The sequence below is a fragment of the Podarcis bocagei genome (genome assembly GCF_964188305.1).
Source record: "Podarcis bocagei genome assembly, chromosome: Z".
In the NCBI taxonomy this organism is placed as follows: Eukaryota; Metazoa; Chordata; class Lepidosauria; order Squamata; family Lacertidae; genus Podarcis; species Podarcis bocagei.
This window is the reverse complement of record NC_138140.1, coordinates 6394075-6404874: the sequence shown is the minus strand read 5'-3', so window position 1 is coordinate 6404874 and position 10800 is coordinate 6394075. Positions and strand designations below refer to the sequence as shown.

The 10800-nt window shown below is 45.7% G+C and overlaps 1 long non-coding RNA gene across 1 annotated transcript; it reads right to left on the bottom strand.

The window, feature by feature from the left end:
* Positions 1-8434: 8434 nt before the first annotated feature.
* On the bottom strand, positions 8435-10084 carry LOC308579106. Its single transcript, XR_014004290.1, has 3 exons — positions 9453-10084; positions 9323-9410; positions 8435-8867 (listed from the first exon to the last, which is right to left on the bottom strand). It is a non-coding gene; the product is annotated as an uncharacterized lncRNA (long non-coding RNA).
* Between the last annotated feature and the right edge of the window lie 716 nt (positions 10085-10800).

Here is a 10800-nt window from a genome sequence, read left to right as displayed (position 1 = left end):
CTGAAGAGCTTCATGTTGGCTATCCCTGGTCTAAACCAAGCACTAGGCATTTCAACATTGTGACCTCCAGATTTTATTGAACTCCAACCCCCATCTTCCCCTTACCTTGGGCTATGCTGTCTGGGGCTGATGAGGGCTAGAGATCAACAACATCTGGAAGGCACAATGTTGGCTATCTCTGTTCTAAAACAACCTTCAGTTATTTCATCAAAGGAGCCAGAAAGTTTGGACTTTTTTGCCAAGCAAGCTGATGGTGGGTGACACCAGAAAACACTTGTTTCCTAAGTGTTCCTGCAGTCTGACAAAGGAAATCTCTCTGGCTTTTAAGCCAGACATTTATTTATTTATTTATTATGAATGCTCATGTGGAAGAAGAGTCCAATTTTATTTGCTGGATCCCTTTTCTTCCTCAAGAGGGCTTCTTTTTGTTGAGGAGAGGCAGGCAGTTGATGGAGCAAAGTGTTTGAGTTGGATTTGAGTCGCATGCTGAACCTAGGGTTTTATTCACTGGCTAAGTGCTGAGTGTGCCATCAATCCACCTCTTTTAGAAGCCTTGAGTTATTAATAAAGAGCCTGGTAATCTAACACCTGCTCTCAATCTTCCTTTTGGAGGGCATAAAAAGCCACAAGACCAGGCTCAGCAGTTTTCAGCTTCTCTAGCACTTGTTTTCTTGTTTTTGTTTTTTTAAAAAAATCTCTGGCACCCCCCCTTTCCCCCACCCTCCTGCTCACCTCTCACAATCTTAAGTGTTGATGCTTTATGCTTGGTGTTGGAAATGAAACGTGTTGTTATCATTGGGATAGTGTTTTTATCGCATAAATAATGAACCAAAGCAAGAGGAAATACTGGCACCAGTTGGAATTACTGCCTGGCCTGGGGTGAAAATAATCAATACACTCTCACTTACCAATCTCATCTGCATGTCGACTCCATCTCGTGGCCTGTCTCTCTACAAATTCATTTCATGGGAGGACCAATAAAGCATGTTACTGGCATTGATCTGGTTTATTCATAGCTAGGCATAGAAAATGCATCATCTGAAATTAATAGAAAGGCTTGTGTTTATAACTGTGAAAAAGTAGCCTGGTGCCAGAGCATTGTGAGTGAATGGGTGCATCACAAGGATATGGGAGAAAAAGATTGGGAGGACTGAGGAACTTTGTCCTGTGTGCATGTATGTGTGCAACCCCCCCCCCCCCGAGAGAGAGAGATTGAGAGAGAAAATTGTAAGAAAAACCACCTCTGGATCAAACCAAAGGTCCATCTGTTCCAGTATCTTATTTTCCCATTGTGATCAGCCAGATGCCCCTGTAAAGCCACAACCACTAGAAACCTTAATTTCACTGGCATCAGTGACTTATTACTTTAGTGCTGATCTGTGTCTGACTCTGGCCCTAACACCAATATTACAACTTCTCTTCTTAATAATACATTCCAGCAGGGGGAAGCACCTTTTGTTTGGGGCCAAAGACTACTTATTTATCGATAAAAATGTATAAATCATATCATAACGAATACCAAAGTGTTTTACAATATCTATATTAAAAATGCATTTAAAAATTAAAACCAGAGACCATTAACTAACTGTTATAGAAATATATTTTCTCAATTGCTTGCCTAAACTTGGTGGTCCACGAAAGTTTTCAGCAGGTGCTTAAAGGTTAAAACAGAAGAGACTTGCTGAATCTCTAGTGACAGAGCATTCCACAGGACTGAGCTGACGACAATAAAGGCTTGTTAATTGTCAAATGAGCCTCGCTAACTTGGAGGCAACCAGTGACAGTCCTTCAGATGACCTCAATGATCAAGCCGGGTTATAAGGCAGTCCCTGAGGTACCTTGGACCTAAGTTGCTTAGGGCTTTGGAAATTAATGAAAGGACACTAAACCTGGCTCAGTAGCAGACAGGCAGACAGTGCATGTGTTTTAAGGAGCGTCTCCACCCCCATCGTTCTGCCCGGACACTGAGGTCCAGTGCCAAGGGCCTTCTGGCGGTTCCCTCGCTGCGAGAAGCCAAGTTACAGGGAACCAGGCAGAGGGCCTTCTCGGTAGTGGCACCCACCCTGTGGAATGCCCTCCCACCAGATGTCAAAGAGAAAAACAACTACCAGACTTTTAGAAGACATCTGAAGGCAGCCCTGTTTAGGGAAGCTTTTAATGTTTAATAGACTATTGTATTTTAATATTCTGTTGAAAGCTGCCCAGAGTGGCTGGGGAAACCCAGCCAGATGGGTGGGGTATAAATAAATTATTATTATTATTATTATTATTATTATTATTATTATTATTATTATTATTATTATTATTATTATTATTATTACAAAGGGGCCACATGTTGTTAATTATGTGCTCCCATCATCAGTCTGGCTGCTACATTCTGCACAAGCTGGAACTTTTGAACAAAACCTAAGGACAGTCCCATATAGCACACATTACAATAATCCAGCATCAATTTACCAGCTTTGGATTTAACACACACCTGCCAAGCACCCTGTTTTAAGAGGGACAGCCTCACTTTTTAAAGGCAACCTTGGCTCTGCCTTTATCCCAGGGCACCCTGATTTTGCTTGGCAGGTGGGAAAGCGCTGCAGCAGGTGGAAAGGGTGAGCTGTGGGGACAAGGGTGAGCAGAGGAGGCAAAGGAAGTGACCGCACAGAAAGGGTCCCCTCTCGGCAGTTCAAGAACTAGCCCTGAGCTTGTCTAGCAAAATGTGCATTTGTGATTTTGGCTGCAAATCCCACATATATAACATTGACATCTCATCATCATTTGTTTGGCTTTGCTTACATCATTGCATTATAAAACCTGATTGGTTACACAGCATGGCATAGCCTTCTTTACCATTGGCTTCCAGATGTTTTGAACTATTGTCATGTATGAATGTTGGGTCCAAGGAAGATGGTGAATTCGCAAAACATGATACACTGCCAGGCGAAGCGAGAAATTGGTTATATCAAGGAAAAATGTGTAAGTGTGTCCAAAAGAACATTGGTTTTGCTTAATGAAAGCAAAAAACCCCTGATGCAAAAATCCCCTGATGAAAACAGGATGGAACTTGTGATGAACAACAGTAATAAATATCCTCTGAAAAGAGCAAAGACAAGGAGGAACTGGCAGTGGGCCACAGACAGATGATAAAGGCCTGAAACACGTATGTATTTCTGAGGTACAACAGCAAAGGTGATGCGGTGGTCCAGAAGGAGAACAGGAGGAGAGTGGTGGAAACTCAATTGTTCTAAAAGCCAGCCCATAGACGCCTAGGGGGAAGACTATAAAAAGGGCAGTCTGCTTACCCTCAGTGTCACCGGGACCAGCGCTACAACCAGACACCCACAGCTCTTATGTGAGGCTTGATCAGTCCAAGTGAAGGGCCGTGTGTGAGTATTTGTGTGAATGTGTGAGTGTTTGAACCTTTCGGTACCAATGTATTAATGTATACTTGACTATATGAAATAAATGTTACATGAAAGGTGTGTAAACCCAGATCTGGTCTCCAACGTGTCTTATTGAAAGCCCTATAGCATATGGGATATCACTTGTCTCTCGGGATTTCAAAAGAGCCAAATTACCACGGTTTGGTGACACTATCACTCCCATCAAGCACATGGTATATTCTATCACAGATGACAGGAGTTGTTATCCAAAACACCTGGAGAGACCAGGTTGAGGAAATCTGTATAGGGTATGGATGCTTTAGAAATGAAGTGGAAAGCATAGATATTTGAATTAATACATAAGAATCCCTGGTTGGGTAAGATCACCTATCTCATGTGATCAGTTCAGACAGGATGATTCAGTAATTGCTATGGGGAGGTAGGGTAGTAGTTAAGAGAAATAATGGCACTGAACAGGATTGGGAAATAAGAATATTTGCATAGCTTAATTTTCAGAGAATATTTGCACTCTGTTATTACATGTACATTCCATTCTACTTTAAGAAAATTCAGCATGCCTTATAATGGGAGCCTGGAATAATTCCATGCAGGCACTGACCAGAGTGAGACAGAGTAGTAAGCTTGTGCCATCCAACCCTTGTGGGGACACTTTATTTCTCCAGGATCTGACCCAATATTTTGACCAGCTTCTGGCAGATTTGTTAGGTAATCAATTTTTAGTAAACCAAAAACCAAAACAAAAACAAGACAGTTATTTGACAAATTTATATGAATAGGCTGTGAACCCACTGGGAGGAATTTCCATAGCACAAAACTGAGAGAAACTCTAAATATCCTCAGAATAATCAGGTGGATTGAAATCTTGCAATATTAACTTGATGGATGGAATCAGTTAAAAGCAAGTAAACTGTAAACTGAGTACAAAAAGCATTTAACAATTGACAGCCCTGTTTCAGAAGGCAAAGCAGAAAAGGAATAGTGAAGTGCTTAAGCCGGTCCCTGATTTGTTGACATCACCTGTGCAACTAAAGCAGGAAAGGGAAAGAGGCCATAACCGGAGAAAACAAAAATGACCATGAAGTTGACATCATGACTCTTAGACTGGGATTACCAAGTCTTGTCATGACTTAGTGTCAGGGACGTGGCTGAAATGAACGCCTGGGAAGAGTCAAGCTCTGGAGATGAAGGACTGCCAGTACAGAGAGAACCAGAGACTGACTCTGGAGACGAAAGAGTGCAGACAGAGCAGGAAGGGGTTAGCTCAGATAGAGCAGCGCTCAAGACAGTTCACAGGCAGGGGGAGAAGAAGAGATAGACGACATTGAGGGAGTTGCTATGCAACCAGTAGAGAAGCAGTGTTCAGAGAAAATAAAAAAAAAAATCCTTCCAGTAGCACCTTAGAGATCAACCAAGTTTGTTATTGGTATGAGCTTCCGTGTGCATGCACACTTCTTTGGTGTTCAGAGGGCTCTTCGTTTGAGAGCGGGGGGGGGGGATTTCCACCCACCTCCTCCCTGAATCAGAAGAGCTGAAATGGTTAAAATACAATGAAAGTATAAAAGAGGAAGGACTTTGGTGCCCATTGTGCTGTGACAGGGGTGGGGACTCAGACTGACCAACTCATAGCTAATGGTGGCAGGCCTGGAACCGCTGGATGTAAATTGTAAATAAACGTGCATAAATGAGGAACATCGCCCGGCTGTGAGGCATGGAGGCCACTCCCTGCAAGGCCCTTTCCACCTGGCCTAGGGGTTGACCCAGATTCACCAGCCCCACTAGAGAGGCTCCTCATAAGACCGGAGGAAAATTGCCTGGCTGTGAGGTGTGGAGGCCTCTCCCTGCAAGGCCCTTTCTACCTGGCCTAGGGGGCTGGGCCCAGACTCACCAGCCCCACTGAAGAGGCTCCTCATGAGGCTGGAGGAACATCGCCCGGCTGTGGGGCATGGAGGCTGCTCCCTGCAAGGCCCTTTCCAACTGGCCTAGGGGGCAGAGCCCAGTCTCACCAGCCCCACTGAAGAGGCTCCTCATGAGGCCAGAGGAACATCACCCGACTGTGGGGCATGAAGGTCACTCTCTGCAAGCCCCCATCCACATGGCCCAGGGGGCAGGGCCCAGACTCATCTAGGCCTAGAAAGAAGCTCCTCATGAGGCTGGAGGTACATTGGCCGGCTGCGAGGTGTGGAGGCCGCTCCCTGCAAGGCCCTGTCCTCTTGCCCTAGGGGGCAGGCCCTACACTCACCAGCCCCACTGAAGAGGCTCCTCATAAGGCCAGAGGAACATCGCCTGGCTGTGGGGCATGGAGGCCGCTCCCTGCAAGGTCCCTTCCACCTGGCCTAGGGGGCAGGGCCCACACTCACCAGCCCCACTGAAGAGGCTCCTTATGAAGCCGGAGGAACATCGCCTGGCTGTGGGGCATGAAGGCCGCTCCCTGCAAGGCCCCTTCCACCTGGCCTAGGGGGCTGGGCCCACACTCACCAGCCCCACTGAAGAGGCTCCTTATGAAGCCGGAGGAACATCGCCTGGCTGTGGGGCATGGAGGCCGCTCCCTGCAAGGCCCTTTCCACCTGGCCTAGGGGGCTGGGCCCACACTCACCAGCTTTACTAGGTTAAATATGTGTTCTGTAGTTGACCTCCTTTGTGATGTTTTATTTTGAAATCTTTAAGATAACATTTTAGTTTTCTCTTATGTAGTGCAATTAAACTGATACAACTTGTTTGTTCAAATTTTGGGGAATTTGCACCCCCAGATACCTAAAACTTTTCCTAGCTATTGGAGTCTTCAACATTGCTGTAAACGTCTGTTGTATATGAATGGGGTGGTGTATGAAAAAGCATGACCTCTGCTTTCTTAAAAGTTTCTTGCAATCCTGAGACCCCGGAGAACTGTTCCAACTCTGTACTTTGCCTGCTGTGATAGGGTCAGAGGTGCATAAAATTATATCCTCTGCAAAGAGGCCTGACTTTTGTTGGTTTCTGTTTGGGGTTCTACCTGCTGGAGGACCAGAAGCATTCCCTTGTTTGCAGCTGATGGCATAGGGACAGGGCTCCCAATCTGGACAGTGGGGTTCCTCTGTTCCAGTGGAATGGGGGCTAAGGTTCTGCAATGGTAGAGGCCCACCCTGGCTAAAGATTTAGGCACTGGCTAAATCTTACACCTGTTAAGCTCACCTGTTTCTATCATTTGGCGACAAAGATCATCATTCATCTAAAGAACAATTGCTATTTCAGGCTCTCACATGAGAGCAGAATCTAACCAAACTGCTTTTGGTTCTGAATCAATGTAGATCATTTATGTAGATCAATTATCTAATATGATAGCACTCCTCACACTGCTTACTGAACAACGTCCGGTAAGAAGTGGGCAACGGAATAGCGATGATGCAAAGTTGTTTCTTGCTGTCTCTACGGTAACCCTGCAGCATGTGAGGAAGGGGCTAGGAGAATACCAGAATCAGAATCAGATGATGTCTTCATGGAAGGTAGAAGAGCAGCCCAGGGGTGAGAAAAGGGTGATCAGTTCACCCTTCCTGATTGACCATTCAGCTTCACAAATGCTCCCTACACGTTTAAACATAGTCATCTGAATTTTCCTTTGGAGTTTGTTACTATCTTCCATGAAGACGATGTTGGAGAAAGAGAATTGCACTCTGGAGATGGCCAGCTGAGAGCAAGTTGTAGGAAGTACTCAAACCATACGATTCCTGCCTTTGTAACTTATCCCCACGATATCAAAATAAGCTCCAACAGACAAGAGGGGAAGATTCAAGAGCAGCAGGTGCAGACTTAGAGCACCCCAAGCAGGCTTTGGAAGACACAGCACATCGAATGATTCCTGCCCTCCCCAGAGGAGGAGGAGACGAGTGGTGGTGATAGGTGACACCTACTGAGGGGAACAGAGGCAGCAGTGGAGGAAACAGGATGTCCTAGGAGATGTGCTGTCTTCCAGGTGCAAAGACTGACGATATGTCAGAGAAGTTGCCAAGTGTTATCAAGCCCACTGACCACTACCCCTTCCTTCAGATTCATGTGGGTACAAATGATACTGCCACACAGAGCCTTTAACATATAGCAAGGGGCTATGAGACTCTGGACACGGAGCTGAAGAGCCTTGGGGCACAGGTGGTCTTTTCATCACTCCATGTTGAAGGTCATGGCCCAGGAAGAGAGAGGGACTGTGTTGTGAGGCATCCACTGCGTGTCCCGAACCCCACTCTGGATGCTATAAAGGCATCCAGGAGGACAAGGAACACAACTTTGAGGCAGTGTGGCATGACAAAAGCCACCTGAACAAATATTAGCTCCTCAACTAACCAACCAAAGTGTTTATCCCCTGAGTACTGCTAGGATTATAAAATTGTCATCCCCAGCGAGATAAGAAATGTTGTTATCCTAGATGACAAAAGAATATGAAGAAGTTAGAAGTAACTTATGACTCCGTGGCCCTCCTAAAATCATATGAGCTGTTTTGGTCACAGAACCATTTGAGCATTTCAACTCTCGTCCTCTGCGGGAAGGAGTATTCCACATTTGGAATACTGTACAGTGCCTTGTCCTGGCCTCTCTACATCAAAACAGGTCTTTGAGATCTGGAAAAGGTGGAGAAAAGAAAAACCAAAATTATCAAGGGGTTGGTTGAGGTCCCTTATGAGGAAAGGTTGGGGCCTTTTAGTTGAGAAGGAAGGAGGCAGTCTTTCAGGTATTTGTCACATTCTGAGTCACAATGACCCTTGGTCACCTCTGTTGCCCTTCCTCTGGGCAAACCCACTATAAGAACATCAGAAGAGTCTGCTGGATCAGGCCAATGGCTTTAAAAGAAGATCAGACAAATTCATGGAGGAGAAGGCTGGCAAAAGCTGCTACCCACAATGACTATTATTTACTTCTAAGGTCAAAAGTGGTAAATGCTTCTTAATTCCTGAAATCTGTGGTTTTATCACTTGAGTAGCATGCTGGGTGGGGAGAAAGAGGTTCCAATGTTTCCCATGATGCTCTGCAATTTTTGATGAGATAGATGATAGATAGATAGATAGATAGATATAGATGACAGATAGATGATAGATAGATAGATAGATAGATAGATAGATAGATAGATAGAGATATATTCATATACCACCAACTCCTAAAATATCTACATGGTGATCAAGATAGAAGCAAGTGCAAAATAATCACTAAAATGTTTGCCTGCTCAAAAGTAATTTAAACAGCTACACTTGGCATACAAAGGTCTGCAAGAGACGCTACACAACCCCATGACTATGAGACCCTTCAAACCTAAAGCAGCTCAGGCACACTGTCAGGTGCCAACTGAGAGGTTCGATGAGCTTCTTAGGAGATTTGATGTAGGTGTGAGCCACATGGCAAACCCTTCTGATAATAACAAGGTAGGGAAAAGGAAAAACAAAATAGCAGGATATGGATAAGCTTCAAAGGCTCTAGTAGAGCTAGCTTCACTTCCCCAAGAAGTAGAGCTACCTACAGATCCAGCGGCGTAGCGTGAGTTGTCAGCACCCGGGGCAACGCAAGTAATTTGCGCCCCCTAACCCGGGGCAAGGCACGTAATTTGCGCCCCCCAACCCCTAACCTGCGAGTTGCCGCTGGCGCTGCCGCCCAAACGACGCCGCTTGCCCGGAGGAGGAGGGGGGCAGAGAGGCGAGGAAAATGCAACGGCCCAGCAGCTGCAGCAGCAGCGGAGGCGGGGCTGTGAGGAGGGGCTGCCTGGTGCGTCCTCCGCGGCGAGCGCTGAGAGCCGCTGCCTGCCGGGCGCCTTCAGCCCGGACGCGCGCACAGCTCGTCGGTTCCGCGAGACATGCGGCTCCGCTACAGCCTGCGCCCGAGGCTCTTCGGCGACTCCGGAGGCAGCGAGCGCGCCCCCCCAGATGTTGCGCCCAGTGCGGCCGGCACCCCTTGCACCCCCCACGCTACGCCACTGTACAGATCTACAGCAAGTTATCCACTTCCAGGACACCAATACCTAGCTCTTCTCAACTCTGCACAATTTCCTCTTGAGTCCTTCTCCTCTACCTGTTTTAAGAAGTAAAACTACATTTTCTACAATACTCAGATATGCTTCAGGAGACACTCTTTTGTGAAGGTGCTAGTATGCTAAGGATTTCCTTCTGCATGCACTGAGTGACACACTCTTCTCATACTATTGAACAATATTGAGCACAATAGTGTTCAAAGGTAACCTTGGAGGTCATCAAGTCAAACTCAGAGCAGGAAGTTTGCAGCTACAGCATCTCTGACTGTCCAAGGGTGGCTAATCTGTGGCTTTCTATATGTTGTTGGTTTACAACTTCCATAATTCCATGGTAGCTAGGACTGATGGGAGCTGGAGTCTAGGGACATCTGGAGGCACACAGCTTATCTATCCCTGGAGTATGTAGTGCAGTTGAATCACATAAATTAGAAAATCACATTATAGAAAATGGTAATAAACTTGGTGTGCAAAATACATGAAGTGTGGCACCTACAGCATTACACTACACAGCATTAGCCTTCATACAAGTAAAACTAAACTGGAGATAAAAAAAGATAGCTTCCAAACAACTACTCATCTTCATGTTACCTGCACCCCTCTCCATGTCCATTGTACAAGAATGCAGAATATATCATATCCTAACAAGAAATCAGAACGTCTGCAAGAGAAGCTACACACTGGGCTGCCTTCCCCTCCTGTAGAAGGAGCCCCTTTCTCACCTGTCTATAAAGGCTGGCTGGCTCCCTCCCTGACCTAGCTGTGCTCTGGTGTCCAGGCAGAGAGGTGGATGCTGGTCAGCAGAACAGGCTCTGTGACCTCAGTGAGTAGCTAAGGGAGGTTAATAAAGGAAAAGAAGAAAAGGCTCCTCATGAGGCTGGAAGAACATTGCCCAGCTGTGGGGCATGGAGGCCGCTCCCTTCAAGACCCTTTCCACCTGGCCTAGGGGGCAGGGCCTACACTCACCAGCCTTACTGTATTAAATATGTATTCTGTAGTTGACCTCCTTTGTAATGTTTTATTTTGAAATATTTAAGATAATATTTTAGTTTTCTGTTATGTTGCTTTGACTGTATACTCTGTATTTGACTTTCTTCAGATTGTTTTATTTATGTTTTATTGTTTTAATATGCTGTAAACCGCTTTGAGATTTTTCCTAAAAATATAAAGCTGTACGGAAATTAAAATATAAAAAAACTGCCAGCGACATTAATTCTTATCAGAGCTTGCTTGCCTTCCTGAGATCATTACACTTAGGATAGTAAGAGTGGGAAAACTAGGCTGTTGTTCAGGCTGCACATTAGTACTGTGCACAAAATTTGACTATTTAGAGGGACTTTGGTATTGAATGAGTTGGGTTCAGACAGCCACTCATTGCTACAGGTTGTGCTGGGTGGCATAGAGCAGTCTGTGTCTTCCAGTGGATGG